The sequence below is a fragment of the Saimiri boliviensis genome, chromosome 1, assembly GCF_048565385.1.
Source record: "Saimiri boliviensis isolate mSaiBol1 chromosome 1, mSaiBol1.pri, whole genome shotgun sequence".
In the NCBI taxonomy this organism is placed as follows: Eukaryota; Metazoa; Chordata; class Mammalia; order Primates; family Cebidae; genus Saimiri; species Saimiri boliviensis.
Genome location: NC_133449.1, coordinates 183,862,434 through 183,881,738, shown reverse-complemented (window position 1 = coordinate 183,881,738; position 19,305 = coordinate 183,862,434).

The following is a 19,305-nucleotide window of genomic DNA, read 5'->3' as shown; positions in this document are numbered from 1 at the left end:
CATCCTTAAAGAAAAGAAAATTCAATGTAGAATTTCATATCCAGCCAGACTAAGCTTCTTAAGTGAAGGAGAAAGAAAATCTCTTCTGGACATGAAATTACTGAGAGACTTCATAACCACCAGGCCTGCCTTACGAGAGCTCCTGAAAGCACTAAACAAGGAAAAAAACAACCAGTACCAGCCACTCAAAAAAAAAAACATGTCAAATGGTAAAGACCATCAATACAGTGAAGAAAATGTGTCAACTAACAGGCAAAACATCCAGCTAGCATCAAAATGGCAGGATCAAATTCACACATAACAATGTTAACCTTAAATGTAAATGGGCTAAATGCCCCAATCAAAAGACACAGACTGGCAAATTGTATAAAAAGTCAAAACCCATCTGTGGGCTGTTTTCAGGAAACCCCTTTCATATGTAAGGACACACATAGACTCAAAATAAAGGGATGGAGAAAGATTTATCAAGCAAATGTAGAGCAAAAAAAAAAAAAAAAAAAAAAAAAAGGAAGGGTTGCAATCCTAGACTCTGATAAAATTGACTTTAAGCCAACAAAGATCAAAAGAGACAAAGAAGGGCATTACATAATGCTAAAAGGATGAAAGCATCAGGAAGAACTAATGATCCTAAGTATATACACTTCCAATACACAAGCACCCAGATACTTAAAGCAAGTTCTTAATAACCTACAAAGAGACTTAGACTCCCACACAGTAATAGTGGGAGACTTTAACATTCCACTTTCAATATTAGACAGATCGAGACAGAAAATTAACAAAGATATCCAGGACTTGAACTCAGATCCGGACTGAGTGGACCTAATAGACATCTACAGAACTCTCTACCCCAAATCCACAGAATATACATTCTTCTCAGCACCGCATTGTGCCTACTCTAAAACTGACCACATAATTGGAAGTAAATCACTCCTCAGCAAATGCAAAAGAATGGAAATCATAACAATCTCTCAGACCACAGGGCAATCAAATTAGATTCACAATTAAGAAACTAACTCAGAACCGCACAGCTTCATGAAAACTGAACAACTGGCTCCTGAATGTCGACTGGATAAACAATGAAATAAAGGCAGAAATAAAAATGTTCTTTGAAACCAACGAGAACAAGACACAACATACCAGAATCTCTGGGACGCATATAAAGCAGTGTTTAGATGAAAATTTATAGCAATAAATGCCCACAGGAGAAGAGAGAAAGGATCTAAAATCAACACTCTATCATCAAAATTGAAAGAGCTAGAGAAGCAAGATAAAAAAAAAAATCAAAGGCTAGCAGAAGACAAGAAATCACTAAGATCAGAGCAGAACTGAAGGAGATAGAGACATAGAAACCCTTCAAAAAAAAAAAATCAATAAATCCAGGAGCTGGTTTTTGAAAAGATCAACAAATGGACAGACTGCTAACCAGATTAACAAAAAAGAAAAACGAGAAGAATCAAACAGATGCAATAAATAAATGATAAAGGGAATAACACCACTGATTCTACAAAAATACAAACTACAATCAGAGATTACTACAAACAATTCTATGTACATAAACCAGCAAACCTGGAAGAAATGGATAAATTCCTGGACACTTGTACCTCCCAAGCCTAAACCAGAAAGAAGTTGAAAATCTAATAGACCAATAACAAGGGCTGAAGTTGAGGCAGCAATTAATAACCTACCAACAAAAAAGGCCCAGGTCCAGATGGGTTCACAACTGAATTCTACCAGACATACAAAAATGAGCTGGTACCACTCCTTCTGAAACTATTCCAAATAATCCAAAATGAAGGAGTCCTTCCCAAATCATTTAATGAGATCAACATCCTGATACCCAAACCTGGTAGAGACTCAACAAAAAAGAAAACTTCAGGCCAATATCCATGATGAACATAGATGCAAAAATCTTCAATAAAATACTGGCAAACCGATTGCAACAGCACATCAAAAAGCTTATCCATCAAGATCAAGCAGGCTTCATTCCAGAGAGGCAAGGCTGGTTCTACATACACAAGTCTATAAACATAATCCACCACATAAACAGAACCAAAGGAAAAAAACACATGATTATCTCAGTAGATGCAGAGAAGGCCTTTGACAAAATTCAACAGCCTTTATGCTAAAAACTCTCAATAAACTAGGTATTGAAGGAACATATCTCAAAACAATAAACACTATTTATGACAAACCTACAGCCAGTATCAATGAATGGGCAAAAACTGGAAGCATTCCCTTTGAATGTGCTCTGGCACTAGACAAGGATGTCCTCTCTCACCACTCCTATTCAGCATAGTATTGGAAGTTCTAGCCAGAGCAATTAGGCAAGAAAAACAAAAGGGGGGGCATTCAATTAGGAAAAGAGGAAGTCAAATTGTCTCTATTTGCAAACGACATGATTGTATATTTAGAAGACCTTATCATCTCAGCCAAAATCTCCTCAAACTGATAGGTAACTTCAGCAAAGTCTCAGGTTACAAAAATCAATGTGCAGAAATCACAAGCATTTCTATACACCAATAACAGACTAATGAAGAGCCAAATCATGAGCAAACTCCCATTCACAATTGCTACAAAGAGAGTAAAATAGCTAGAAATACAACTAACAAAGGATGTAAAGGACTTCTTCAAACTACAAACCACTCTTCAAGGAAATAAGAGAGGACACAAACAGATGAAGAAACATTCCATGCTCATGGTTAGGAAGAATAAATATCGTGAAATGGCCATACTGTTCAAAGTAATTTATAGATTCAGTGTTATCCCCATCAAGCTACCAATGACCTTCTTCACAGAAATGGAAAAAAATCACCTTAAACTTCATATGGAACCAAAAGAGCCTGCATAGCTAAGACAGCCCTAAGCGAAAAGAACAAAGCCAGAGGCATCATGCTACCTGATTTCAAACTATACTACAAGGTACAGTAATCAGAACAGCATGGTACTTGTACCAAAACAGAGATACGGACCTACAGAACAGAACAGATGCCTTGGAGGCAACACCACACATCTACAACCATCTGATCTTTGACAAACCTCACAAAAACAAGCAATGGGGAAAGGATTCCCTCTTTAATAAATGGCGTTGGGAAAACTGGAGAGCAGTGTACACAAAGCAGAAGCTGGACCCCTTCCTGACACCTTACACTAAAATTAACTCCAGATGGATTAAAGACTTAAACGTAAGACCTAACACCATAAAAACCCTAGAAGAAAACCTAGGCAAAACCATTCAGGACATAGGCATAGGCAAGGTCTTCATGACTAAAACACCAAAAGCATTGGCAACAAAAGTTAAAATAGAGAAAGTCGACCTAATTAAACCCTAGAGCTTCTGTACAGCAAAAGAAACAATCATTAGAGTGAACCGGCAACCAACAGAATGGGAAAAAAATTTTTGCAATCTGACCCATCTGACAAAGGGCTAATATCCAGAATCTACAAAGAACTAAAACAGATTTATAAGAAAAAAAAAACCCATTCAAAGTGGGAGAAGGATATGAACAGACATTTTTCAAAAGAAGACATATGAGGCCAACAAACACATGAAAAAATTCGCATCATCACTGATTATTAGAGAAATGCAAATCAAAATCACATTGAGATACCACCTCACACCAGTTAGAATGGCAATCATTAAGAAATGAGACAACAGATGCTGGAGAGGATGTGGAGAAATAGGAATGCTTTTACACTGTTGGTGGGAGTGTAAATTAGTTCAACCATTGTAGAAGACAGTGTGGTTCTTCCTTAAGGACCTAGAAATAGTAATTCCATTTGACCCAGCAATCCCATTACTTGCTACTGAAAGGATTATTAATCATTCTATTATAAAGAGACATGCACATGTATGTTCATAGTGGCACTGTTTACAATAGCAAAGACCTGGAACCATCCCAAATGCCCATCAATGATAGACTGGACAAGGAAAATGTGGCAAATATACACTATGGAATACTATGCAGCCATAAAAAAATGATGAGTTTGTGTCCTTTGTAGGGACATGGATGGATCTGGAAACCATCATTCTCAGCAAACTGACACAAGAACAGAAAATCAAACACTGCGTGTTCTCATTCATAGGCGGTTGACAAACCATGAGAACACATGACATAGGGAAGAGAGCATCATACACTGGGGTCTGTGGCGGGGGGTCCAAGGGAGGGACAGTGGCGGGGAGTGGGGAGGTCAGGGGGGGATAACATGGGGAGAAATGTCAGATGTAGGTGACAGAGAAATGGAGGCAGCAAACCACATTGCCATGTGTGTACCTATGCAACGATCCTGCATGATCTGCACATGTACCTCAGAACCTAAAGTACAATTAAAAAAAAAAAGAAAGAAAGAAATGTTGGAAGCTGGCACAGCTTGGTTCGCGGGGTTTAAAGAAGGAAGCCATATTCAGAACAAAAAAATGCAAGGTGAGGCCACAAGTGCTGATACAGAAGCTGTGACAAGTTGTCCAGAAGATCTAGCTAAAAGAATTGATGCAAATGACTATACCAATCATCAAATTTTCAGTGTAAATGAAACAGCCTTTAATTGGAAGAAGATGTCAAGACTCAAAGCTAGAGATAAGTCCATGCCTGGCTTCAAAGCTTCAAAGGACAGGCTGACTCACTCTCTTGTCAGGAGCTAATGCAGCTGCTGACCCTAAGTTGAAGCCAGTGCTCATTTACCATTCTGACGATCCTAGAACACTTAAAAATTATGCTAAATCTATTTTGCCTGTGCTCTATAAATTCACCAACAAAGCTTAGATGACAGTACATTTTGTTTACAGCATAGTTTACTGAATATTTTTAGCCAACTGTTGAGACCTATTGCTCAGAAAGAGATTCCTTTCAAAACATCGCTGCTCACTGACAAGGCATTTGGTTACCAAGAGCTTTGATGGAGATGTACAAGGAGATTAATGTCATTTCCATGCTAGCTCACACAACATTCTGCTAACACTCTGGAGCCCGTGCATCAAAGAGTAATTTTGACTTTCAAGACTCATTATTTAAGAAATAAATTTTGTAAGGCTATACTTGACATAGATAGTAATTCCTCTGATGGATCTGGAGAAAGTAAATTGAAAAAGCTTCTGGAAAGAATTAAGCATTCTAGATGCCATTAAGAACATCCATGATTCATGGGAGGCATTCAAAGTATGAACATTAATAGGAGTTTATAAAAATTTGATTCCCACCCTCATGGCTGACTTTGAGGAGTTCAAGAATTCAGTGGAGGAAGTAACTACAGATGTGATGCAAATAACAAGAGAACTAGAATTAGAAGCAGGATTGAAGATGTGACTGAATTGTTGCAATCTCATGATAAAACTTGAATGGATGAGTTTTTTCTTATAAATGAGCATAGAAAGTGCTTTGAGATTAAAAACCACTCCTGAAGATACTGTAATATTATTGAATTAACAACAAAGGATTTAAGATATTACATAAACTGAGTTGTTAAAGCAGCAGCAGGGTTTGAGAGGATTGACCCCAATTTTGAAACAAGTACTACTGTGCATAAAATACTACCAAATGGCAGTGCATGCTACAGATAAATCTTTTGTTAAAGAATCAATTTATGTGGCAAACTTAATTGTTTTATTTTAAGACATCGCCACAGTCACATCAGCCTTCAGCAACCACTACCCAAATCAGTCAGCAGCCATCGATATCAAGGCAAGACGCTCCACCAGCAAGAAGATTGTGACTTGCTGAAGGCTCCAATGATTGTTAGTATGTTTTAGCAATAAAGTCTTTTTTAATTAAGGTATGCACATTGTTTTTTCAGACATGCTGTTGCACACATAATAGACTACAGTATTGTGTAAACATAACTTTTATATGCACTGGGAAACCAAAAAATGTTTGCGGCTCACTTTGTTGTGATATCAATTGTACTGTGGTTGTCTAGAACCAAACCCACAATATCTGCCAGGTATACCGGTAACGTAAGACAGTTGACCACACGAAATAGGAGTCTTGCTTTGGCCCCCTTTTAAACAGTTCACTGTGTTCGATTGTTTTATGAAGAAAAAAGGAAGAGAAGTTGGAGAGGAAAAAGAAAAGGTAGAAAGAGGAATACAAAAAGTGAATGAAGCTAAAATTGTGGTTAAAACTCTGGGATTTCAGACATTCGGATTGAAATCTGGCTATCAAGTCTTAGAAGACATATCGTTTTAAGCTCATCACTTAACCTCTCTGGACCTTTTTTCTCCATTTTTAAATTAAACATTATATGAGGCCTGCTTCTTACTACTGCATAAAGATTACGTAATCCATGTAAAGCACATCTAATAGTCACTATATGGGCATGGCACAAAAGAAACATTTAAATTCCATAAGATATTTTTATTCTTCAAGAAGAAAAAGTATTTATAGTTATAAACATCCAAAGTAACAGTCTCACTCATGTAAAAATAAATTCATTTTCCTGAGTTATTTACAGTAGCACTTAAAATTTATTTTCCAAAGTGGACAAATACACTTATTTTAAAATTAGTAAGACAATTATTTTGTATTCATTGGAATTTCATGTGATTATTGGAAATGTTTACAAGGTACATAATGGACTCATATAGAAAAGATAGTAATTAAGCCTTAATTGAAATTGTAAATGATCACTTATAAAATATACTATTAAATTTCAGTCATGCTATTTTAAAATTAATCTATAATTTCTATTTACTAGAGATAAAGGAAGTGTATGTTTTCTGAACATTAAAACAAATAGAATTCATTTTAGAAATGGATAACAAAAGGTAAGTCTTCTGAAAGTCAGAGACAGTCTCTTGCCTGCTAAGAAACTATAATACAATCAGGAAATTCTGCTCACAATTTTCTCTGTATCTTATCTCTCTTTTCCAATAAGCAAAATCATTATTTAATGATGTCAATGAAGTCTCCCCCTTCCTCTAACAAATGCTGACAGTAAATAGCCGATATGTTCATGTGTTGTCACAAAGGTCAGTGTGTAATTGGCAGCACTAATGGTATCTGGTTGATTTAATTTGATCTGCAGGTAATTCAGCTGTTTTTCTTTTTTCCCCTATTTGTGATTTTGCAAGGGAAGCGTCAGTGTTTTCTCTGTTTCTTAAAAATATTTGGTTACTCAAATAGCTAAATCAAATTCTATGAAGACACAAGGTGTACCTATGCAACAATCTTGCATGTTCATCACATGTACCCCAAAACCTAAAATGCAATAAAAAAAAATAAAAAAAAAAAAAGAAAATAGCCTTCCATTAAAGTAATTTAAAATAAAAATTTAAAAAAAAAAAAAAAAAAAAAAAAAAAAGATAGTGCATGCATTGATAGAGTGTGGAAATTTGAATGTCTGAAGACCAGACATTCCCACCCCTGAAATCCTGGCTCAATATTGTCTTCTCCAGAACTCAAACTTTACTCTGGGAGGAAACGCAGAGGGCAAATCTTAATTTGACTAAGGAAATCCTGAATTGGCTAAAATGACCAGATTTAAGTTTCTAGTATTACCCAGAATAGGGATGCAAATTAGGTATTTCTAATCCTTCAAGATGCACCCCTCAGGACTTCCACGAATTCTTCCCTGTCTTCATCATTTTCTGTCTCCATACTTTTATTCCAACTCTACTAGAGGTTTCCTTCAGCGTTGATTAAATTAAAATTGTTTGTGTTCTTGGATTTCCCTCTTAACAAGGTAGATACTATGTCTTATATTAGCCAAGGAGAGAGCTGCCTTGTGGTAGCGGTTCATGGGATGCACCTGTGTTCTAGAAAGAAGGGAATCTGGAGAATGAATACCCTGACCCCAGTCTCCACTTGTTTTCTGGTTTATGTACCTATTGCTTGGTGCAATGCCTGTCATGTAGTAGGTTTCAACATTAAAAAAAATGAGGTCAGAACTTGAAAAAAAAAAAAAAAAAAAAAATATTTGGTTACTCAAATAGCTAAATCAAATTCTATGAAGACACAAGGTGTATCTTGTTTGCATTTTTCCCTGGCAGCTAGCACAGTAATTTAATAGCCTCTCAATTGAACAAATGAAAGAATGAATGAACAAATAAATAATGCAAAATTGTCTTTAGGAATTAATAAAGTTGTTCAGAGCATTTCTTTTTACTTCTGCTGCGTGCCTTTAATTTTTCTTTATAGTACTTCCTACAGTTTGAAGTGATGTATTTATATGATTATCTGATTGATTGATAATCAACTAGCCTGTCTTGCTTACAATGATACTCCCAACTCCTAACACAGGACCTGGCACCCATAAGCACTCAGTAAATACTCATGAAGGAAGAAATGCCTCCTGTTGGGGTAGCTCAATTAATCAGTAGACATCAAAGCTCTACTTTCAGACTCTACGCCCTATTTTCTACAATAGAAAATTCTGCAATAAGAAAGCAAATGTATCTGATAATATTTATTGACTATCTACTATACTGACATAATCCCCAAGATTTTCAGTTGTCCTTTATACAAAGGAGATCTTTAGAAGTGGTTTCATCTCCCTTTCTGAGCATAGGCACTATGTGCAGAGCCGCATTTGTATCCCCCAACGGGACACTTCAAAATAGATAATATTTTATAAACTCTAAAATAAACACCATTACAAGTTGCACAGTTTTAAATGCCCTATTTCTCACCAGAGAAAATTGGCTCTGATTATTGCTTCAACTGCTCTCTCTTACTCTGAGAGACAGAATTAATAATATTAGAAATCAAGACAAGTATCTGGTTAGATATCTCACTATTCGGCATAAAGTTGTTTTTGATTCGTGGTCCATATTAAGCCAAAATATATTTGATATATAACCTTTGGGCCTCTTTTTATGCCGCCAGGGAAAACACCATAAGAAACTCCCCAACACAAGCTAGTACCTTTTTTATATATTTTCCTGTCCCCTCTCAACGATGAGACAATTACAAAATAAACATTAAGAAATCTCTTATATAAATGTAAAATTAATACAATACAAAGCAATAGTAGCAGTAATAAGAGCTAAAAATTATTAAAAGTCTATTATGTTCCTAGCATTGTTATAACTTTCTATTCTTTGTAGCTCATCCTCACAACACTGAAAATAAATGTAAGTCCCATTTGAATAATGTTATCAAGATCACATAAATATCAAGGAGGGATATCTAGTATTTGAACCCAAGTTCATAAGAATGCAACCAGATTTTTCAGCCTCAGCACTATGACACTTGGGGCCAAATGTTTTGCAAAGCTGTCCTGTGTCTCTATCCACTAAGTATCAGTTGCACCCTCCTCTCAGTGTGACAAAAAAATGTCTCCAGATATTTTGAAATGTCCCAGTGGGAGCACAACCCCCTCCTCATCCTTCTATCCCTTGCCTGACCTAACTTGAAACACCAATTTCTTCACCCCTACTCTCCATCTTCACTGAAAACCACTAGAATTCAATGCCCAACTTCTTTATTCTCTACAATCTATTTCCACTATGAAGAGGAAATCATGAGTCGAGCATTCAAATTTAACCCATTCTAGTATTTACTGAAACTGTAGAAAATAGTTGTACATTCATATGGTAACTTAACCAAATAAACCTCTGCCTTAACTTATGATATCTTTACAGGTAAACTAAACTTCACAAGGGAAGGTACTAAAAATATTGAAAAACTGATTTTCTTGGTCATTGTTTGGAAATCCTTCAATTTTAGAAAACTTCAAGGAAAAAATGGAGAAAGATCTAAATACAGTGGTTTTCATTTACAAGGTAGGTATCTTCAAGGCACTTCGATAGTTTACAATAATGAAATCTCTGAGTTACATATAAGAAATGAGATCTTTGTTGTTTATTTCTAGGTCACTTTTTGAAGCGAGGTTTAGCCTTGAACTAAGAGTCAAGGATGTTGCTTCTTGAGCTCGTATGTTTTTATACATTGGGTCACATGTCAATTCTAATCCCAGGGACAACATAACTGAATAAAAAGAACTGAAATTGCCAATTATGTTTTTTTAAAGACATACATTATTTTATCCCTTTTATTGAAAATCATAGGGTCAAAATTTCAAATGAGTTTTCTAAGATGATAATTTATTTAAATGACATTTTGGATCTCTGAATAATAACTGCTGCATCTTTTTAAAAACTTAACATTTGTTTCTCACTTAGAGAATTACACAGTTATTTTTTGCTTTTCATTTTGTTTTTGGCTTTGACACTCGTGATTTCAAATTTTAGTTCCATTATAAAGATGGATAGGGCTGTATGCTCATTTACTTTTATATCATATTGCTATTCCTCTGTATCAGAAGTAAATTTACCTGCTAACAGTAATCATCAGCTTTTTAATTCCTTAAAAAAATTATTTTCCTATTCAATGAAACAACTTGTACATAAACATCTTCTGTATCCCCAACACCAAGATTGATAACTCATTTTTCTAGAATAAATGAACTTTAGAAGTTAAATTTCAGGGAGGATCCAAGATGGCAGATTAGACACAACTCCAGCACACAACATCCAGTGAGAGAGATGTAGAAACCCAGAGATCTCCTAGCTCCAATGGAGGTACCAGGTGCATTTCAACAGGTCTGGTCTAGTCCGAGGGTGAGCAAAGCCCACTCAGGGCAGACCGAGGTGGGGAGGGGTGCTGCTTCACCCAGAAAGTGCATCTGACCGTTGAGTCAGAGGCTCCACCTCTGGCACTCCAGTCCAGATACAGTGCTTCCCCCAAAGCCTCAGCAATACACAGAACAGGGGATGTTTGCCCGTCAAGCACCGGGAATTACAAGTACGGAGTTGAATAAGAGTCTGCAGACTGAGCTTTTTCCCCCTACCCCTGCCCGGTGAGAGAGGAGCTATAAGCCGGAGCAGCCGGGTAGGTCCCTAACCTCCCCCACAAACCCCAGAGAGCTGAAGCTCTGAGTGTAGTGGGTTGCATAGCCAATGCCACAGTCTGAGCTGAACCCTGAATGATCCATCCCAGTGGAGGAAGGGCACAACCCACCACTAGAGGGGGTGGGGCTGGGCTACACATTTTAACAAAAAACACAGGAAGCCTACATAGCAATGGGATGGTGTTCTTGACAACCCAGCAGCGCCTACAGGTCAGCTGAAGAGGTGGACCTAATCTCCCAGCATAAACAAAAACGACACAGGAAGCTTCCCTAGTAACCTGAAGGAGTCCCTAGAAACCCAGTAGCACCCCCACAGGCAGACAAGCGACTTCATCAAGCAGCTCTCTGACACCCCAGCCAGGTATCAACCCAGAATCTCATATCCAGCCAAACTAAGTTTCATAAGTGAAGGAGAAATAAAATCCTTAACAGACAAGCAATTATTGAGAGATTTTGTCACCACCAGACCTGCCCTACAAGAGCTCCTCAAAGAAACACTAAGCATGGAAAGGAACAAGTACCAGTCACTGCAACAGCTAACCAGTGGGCAAAGACCAAAAATGCAATGAAGAAAATGAGACAACTAATGAGAAAGAAAACCAGCCAGTAAAAAAATGGCAGGATCAAATTCACACATAACAATATTAACATTGAATGTAAACGGCCTAAATGCCCCAATCAAAAGACACAGACTGGCAAACTGGATAAAAAGTCAGAACCCATCAGTGTGCTATATTCAAGAAACCCATCTCACATAAAGAGACACACATAGACTCAAAATAAAGGGATGAAAAAAGACTTACCAAGCAAATGGATCACAAAAAAAAGCAGGGGTTGCAATCCTAGTCTCTGATAAAACGGACTTCAAACCAACAAAAATCAAAAGAGACAAAGAAGGACATTACATAATGGTAAAAGGATCAATCCAACAGGAAGAGCTAACTATCCTAAATATATACACCGCCAACACAGGAGCACCCAGATACATAAAGCAAGTTCTTAACAACCTAAAACAAGATTTAGACTCCCACATAATAATAGTGGGAGACTTCAGCAGTCTACTGTCAATATTAGACAGATCAATGAGACAGAAAATTAACAAGGATATCCAGGACTTGAATGCAGAGCTGGACCAAACGGATCTAATAGACATATACAGAACATGCCACCCCAAATCCACAGAATATACATTTTTCTCAGCACCACATTGCACTTACTCTAAAATTGACCACATCATTGGAAGCAAATCACTCCTCAGCAAATGCAAAATAACAGAAATCATAACAAATAGTCTATCAGACCACAGCGCAATCAGACTAGAACTCAGGATCAAGAAACACACTCAAACCCACACAACCACTTAGAAACTGAGTAACTTGCTTCGGAATGTTGACTGGATAAACAATGAAATGAAGGCAGAAATAAAGATGTTTTTTGAAACCAGTGAGAAAGAAGACACAACTTACCAGAATCTCTGGGACACCTTTAAAGCAGTATTGAGAGGGAAATTTACAGCAATAAATGCCCACCAAAGAAGGGAGGAAAGATCTAAAATCAACACCCTATCATCAAAATTGAAAGAACTATCATCAAAATTGAGGAGCAAGATCAAATAAACTCAAAAGCTAGCAGAAGACAAGAGATGACTAAGATTAGAGCAAACTGAATGAGATAGAGACACAAAAAACCCTTCAAAAAATCAGGAAGTCCAGGAGCTGGTTTTTTGAAAAGATCAACAAAATAGGCAGACTGCTAGCCAGATTAATAAAAAAGAAAAGGGAGAAGAATCAAATAGATGCAATAAAAATCAGTAAAGGGGATATCACCACTGATCCCACAGAAATACAAACTACCATCAGAGATTACTACAAACAGCTCTACTCACATAAACCAGTAAACAAGGAAGAAATGGATAAATTCATAGACACTTGTACTCTACCAAAGCTAAACCAGGAGGAAGTGGAAACCCTGAATAGACCAATAATAAGGGCTGAAGTAGAGGCAGCAATCAATAGCCTACCAACCAAAAAACGTCCAGGTCCAGACGGGTTCACAGCCGAATTCTACCAGACGTACAAAGAGGAGCTGGTTCCATTCCTTCTGAAACTGTATCAAACAATACAAAAGGAGGGAATTCTCCCTAACTCATTTTATGAAACCAACATCATCCTGATACCAAAACCCGGCAGAGACTCAACTAACTAAAAAAGAAAACTTCAGGCCAATATCCATGATGAACATCGATGCAAAAATCCTCAATAAAATACTAGCAAACAGATTGCAACAGCACATCAAGAAGCTTATCCATCATGACCAAGTAGGCTTCATCCCAGGGATGCAAGGCTGATTCAGCATACACAAATCCACAAATGTAATCCATCACATAAATGGAACCAAAGACAAAAACCACATGATTATCTCAGTAGATGCACAGAAGGCCTTCGATAAAATTCAACAGCCCTTCATGCTAAAAACTCTCAATAAACTAGGTACTGATGGAACGTATCATAAAATGATAAAAGCTACATATGACAAACCTACAGCCAATATCACACTGAGCAGGCAAAAGCTGGAAGAATTCCCTTTGAAATCAGGCACTAGATAAGGATGCCCTCTCTCACCACTCCTATTCAACATAGTATTGGAAGTTCAAGCGAGAGCAATCAGGCAAGAAAAAGAAATAAAGGGTATTCAATTAGGAAAGGAGGAAGTCAAACTGTCTCTATTTGCAGATGACATGATTGTATATCTAGAAGACCCCATCATCTCAGACCAAAATCTCCTCAAACTGATAAGCAACTTCAGCAAAGTGTCAGGATACAAAATCAATGAGCAGAAATCACAAGCATTCCTATACACCAATAACAGACAGAGAGCCAAATCAAGAGTGAGCACCCATTCACAATTGCTACAAAGAGAATAAAATACCCAGGAATACAACTAACAAAGGATATAAAGGACCTCTTCAAGGAGAACTACAAACCACTGCTCAAGGAAATAAGAGGGGACACAAACAGATAGATAAACATTCCATACTCATGGTTAGGAAGAATCAGTATCTTGAAAATGGCCATACTGCCCAAAGTAATCTATAGATTCAATGCTATCCCCATCAAGCTACCAATGACCTTCTTCATAGAAATAGAAAAAAAAAAAACTTTAAACTTTATATGGAATCACAAGAGACCCCACATAGCCAAGACAATCCTAAGAAAAAAGAACAAAGCTGGAGGCATCACACTGCTGGAATTCAAACTATACTGCAAGGCTACAGTAATCAAAACAGCATGCTACTGGTACCAAAACAGACACACAGACCAATGGAACAGAACAGAGACCCCAGAAGAAACACCACACATTTATACCATCTGATCTTTGACAAACCCAGCAAAAACAAACAATGGGGAAAGGACTGCATGTTTAATCAATGTGTTGGGAATACTGGCTAGCAAGGTGCAGAAAGCAGAAACTGGACACCCACCTGTCACCTTACACTAAGATTAACTCCAGTTGGATCAAAGCTTTAAACATAAAACCTAACACCATAAAAACACTAGAAGAAAACATATGCAAAACAACCAAGGACATAGGTATAGGCAAGGACTTCATGACTAAAACACCAAAAGCAATGGTAATAAAAACGAGGATAGACAAATGGGATCTAATTAAACTCCAGAGCTTCTGTACAGCAAAAGAAACCATCATTAGCGAATTGGCAACCAACAGAATGGAAAAAAAATTTTGCAACCTACCCATCTGACAAAGGGCTAATATCCAGAATCTACAAAGAGCTAAAACAGATATACAGGAAAAAAAACAACCCCATTCAAAAGTGGGCAAAGGATATGAACACTTTTCAAAATAGGACATCTATGAAGCCAAAAAACATGAAAAAATGATCATCACTGGTCATTAGAGAAATGCAAATCAAAATCACACTGAGATATCATCTCATGCCAGGTAGAATGGTGACCATTAAAAAATCTGGAGACAACAGATACTGGAGAGGATGTGGAGAAATGGGAACACTCTTACACAGTTGGTGGGAATGTATATTAGTTCAACCATTGTGGAAGACAGTGTGGCGATTTCTCAAGGATCTAGAAACAGACATTCCATTTGACCCAGCAATCCCACTATTGGGTATATACCCAAAGAACTATAAATCATTCTGCTATAAAGACACATGCACACATATGTTCATTGCAGCACTATGTACAATAGCAAAGACCTGGAACCAACCCAAATGCCCATCAATGATAGACTGGACAAAGAAAATGTAGTACATATACACCACAGAATACTGCACAGTCATAAGAAATGATGAGTTCGTGTCCTTTGTAGGGACTTGGATGAATCTGGAAACCATTATTCTCAGCAAACTGACCCAAGAACAGAAAGCCAAGCACCGTATGTTCTCACTCATAGGTGGGTGTTTGAACAATGAAAACATGTGGACTCAGGGAGAGGAGCATCACACACAGGGGACAGTTGAAGGGTGTAGGGGGAGAGACAATGGGGGGTGGGGAGGGAAGGGAGGGATAACATGAGGAGAAATGCCAGATATAGTATGCACCTAATGTAAAATAAATAAATAATAATAAAAAGAAGTTAAATTTCAATGATAGTGAGACTTGCTAACAACCACGACAAACTGATACTAATTTGCTCTCCTGAGAAAGCAGCTCTAAAACTGGCCAATAATATATTAAGCAACCATTTCAAGAACTGAACTGGTAGCCTGTTGAGAGAAGGGAAACACACAAAACTGTCTCCACCTCACTAGCTTTATGCCTGAGAGCACTCTCTTTAGCTTTCACAGAAAGGTAGAATCCAGGCACAGATGTGGACAAGCTGAGCTTGAGAGGAACTGAAGTTTAAAGATTGGAGTTTGTGTCTGCAGAGATGTAACCGTACCAGATCAATCTGGATCAACTTTTGAGCACCAAAGTTGTGAGTTGTGTCTCAGTTGCCGTGGACCCCTAGGTTGAAGGTCAAGTAACTTCAACACGCCCAGTTGAACCAAGTGTGAGACCACAGGGAGGAAGCTAAGTGTTCAGACTGAGGAGTGGGGACTGAATTAAGCAGCAGACACTGCATGGCAATCACCTCATTGCATGATCCAGTCAGATCACACCTTATCACCCTGTGCTTATAAGACCTGACCTGAACTCCAGCTTGGGGAGACAGATTTGAATGCTTCTTTCTGTCACCTTACTAGTTGATTTGCACTAAAACTTTTCTTTTCTCTAAAGCTTGTTCCATGGTATTGGCTTCTACATGCATGAGCTAGTGAGATCATTGATTGCTTGGTAACAGACCTGTAAACACTGCTTGTAAAACAGTGTAGTAAAAGCGCAATTCCAATGGCCCAGAAATCTGTGTTTGGGTTGACATCAGGTTTTTGGCTGAGAGCAGGGCCATGTGTTTGGAGAGGAAGGCTCTGCCATGCCTAAGAGAGAGAACTGCTGTGGATCAAGGGGAAGAATGGAGAGCCCCAGGGTAAGACAGTGCAAACGGATGTTAACGTTCCTACCAGCGAGGATGCAGAAACATCACTGTGAACATTTGCCACCCAGCAGAGACCCAAAAGTACACAGCTTCCAATGTAGAACTACCTCCTACATTGAAAGGTATGACCAAGGATATGAGACAAAACCGAAAAAAAGCCCTAAAATCAAGCCTCAAAAGGTCAAGAGGATTTACTAATAACTGCCTGCCAAAGGAAAAAAAAAAAAAGAAAAGAAAAAATATATAACACCCTTTAAAGGAGAATAGAATAATCTGGAGGAGGAGAAACCCTAAATGGGTATATACCAACCAACAAAGCTTGGAAATATGAAAAGAGAAAACAGACAGAACAAAACAGACAAATAAACAAATCCAAAACATAGGTGCAATTGTTTTAAATTATTAACATATCAGCCGGGCGCGGTGGCTCAAGCCTGTAATCCCAGCACTTTGGGAGGCCGAAGCGGGTGGATCACAAGGTCAAGAGATCGAGACCATTCTGGTCAACATGGTGAAACCCCGTCTCTACTAAAAATACAAAAAAATTAGCAGGGCATGGTGGTGCGTGCCTGTAATCCCAGCTACTCAGGAGGCTGAGGCAGGAGAATTGCCTGAACCCAGGAGGCGGAGGTTGCGGTGAGCCGAGATCACGCCATTGCACTCCAGCCTGGGTAACAAGAGCGAAACTCCGTCTCAAAAAAAAAAAAAAAAAAAAAAAATCAAAAGTACACAGAATTTAGGCGTTCAGTTGAATGAGCTTTGATAATTAGATTACCCACCCATGTGACTGCCACACGCACACAGATCCGAAATATGGACCATATCTGTCACCCTTAAAATATCTTAATGTCCTTTTCCAATCAAATAACTACCCCAAACTCAGGCAACCACTTTCTGATATCTTTACTACAGATCATTTTTATATATTGGACTTCATGTAAGTAGAGTCATACAATATGTACTCCTTTTTGTATAACATGCTGTTTTTAAGATTTAAATGTTTTTGTACCTGTCATTCCTTACTTTTATTGCTTTATAGTTTTCCATATATGAATATATCATAATTTGTTTAACTGTTCTCCTTTTAATACACATTTGGGTTGTATCCAGTTTTTGCCTATTTTAAACAAGCCTGCTATAAACAGTCTTTCACAAGTCTTTCTGTGAAAATGTTTTCATGTCTCTTGAAAAAATACCTAATAATGGAATTGCTGGGTCACAGACGATCTGTTTTTAACCTTATAAATTACTGCCAAATATTTCTCCAAAGTGGTCTCATTACTCTTCCATTAAAAAAATGTTTGAGAATTTCAGGAGCTTGTATCTTCATGAACTTTGGTATTGAGATAGAGAAAGACCAAATACTTATATTCTAATAAATGTGAAGTTGTATCTCATTATTTTCATTATCTTGGTGAAAAATAATGCTTTATTATGTGTTTAATGGCCATTCATATATTACCAGTTTTAAAGCAACTATTCAAGTAATTTTTCTTATTTTTAAAATTTGGGATTTTTCATGTTATTACTGAGTTTAAAGCGTTCCTTGCATATTTGTACAAGTCTTTTGTAAAATGCATAAATTCATGTGTTATGACTTTTTCTAGTTTGTGGCTTCTATATTTATTTTATATTTTGTATTTATTTCCTTAATGGTATCTTTTGGCAAAATCCAGTTTTTCAATTTCATGGAAAGTCTGTGTTTTTTACACATCATCCAAGAAATCTTTGACATCCCCGAAGTGACAAAGATATTATCTGTGACAAGGTTGATAGTTCTGTTTTTGCTTTTGAGTAAATTAGGCATCAAAAATGAATTGTTGTATAAAGATTGAGATAGGGTTAAGGTCTCTTTCCATCATTGATAACCAGATGGTCTAGTACTATTTTCAAGAATGAACTCTCAAATTAACTTGCACTGAATCAAAAACCAATTGGCTACACACACACAGTTGTTTCTGGACTTTCTTCCCTGTTTTATTGATCTAGTAATCTATCCTTATATGTATATGTGTGTGTACATATATATGTATACAAATATATAGGAATATGTGTATACAAATGCATATGTTCTTCTGGACTCTTATTTTCTATTAGTCATTACACACACTGATGCCACACTGTTATCTCTTAGAGATTTATAGTAAGTCTTGAAACCAAGTACTGTAAGTCCTCCAACTTTGATTTTTTTGTTTCACTTTGGTTTGGGCTGTTCTATGTTGTTTTTATTTTATACATATTTTGGAATCATCTTATTTGTTTCTTCAAAATAACATTTGGGTTTTAATAGGAATTAATTTGATCTATAGATCAGTTTGGGTATAATGAACAACTTAATAACATGATGTTCAATCCTTTAACATGGTATATATACATTTATTAAGATTTATGTAACTTCTCTTAACTCAGTTTTATAGTTTTCCATATAGAGTTCCTAAATATGTTTCATTAGGGCTACTCCTTAAGCATTTGTTTTAAAATACTATTATAAATAGTATTAATTTTTAACCTAATTTTAAAATTCCTTCTTGAAAGTACATAGAATTTATTTATATAATATTGTATCCCCAACCTTGCTAAATGCACTTTAGTTTTAATTATTTTTCTTGTAAATACCACAGAATTTTTTTATAACCACAATCATTTCATCTGCAAATTATGCAGTTTTGCTGAATAATTTAAGAAGTTTTACTTCTTTTCCAGTCTTTATTCCTTTAATGTTTAATTATATTATTGAGATTGAGTTCTAGTAAAAGTTGAAAAGAAACATGCAGAACACTTTTTTCAAAATTTAAATTGGTTAATGTTTCAATATTAAACATGATATTAGCCATAGATTTTTACAGATGTCTTTTATCAGATTAAAGAAAACCTCTTCTATTCTTACTTACTGAGAGGTGTTTGACAGAATTTGGGTATTTGTCCCCCTAAGTCTCATGTCGAAATGTATTC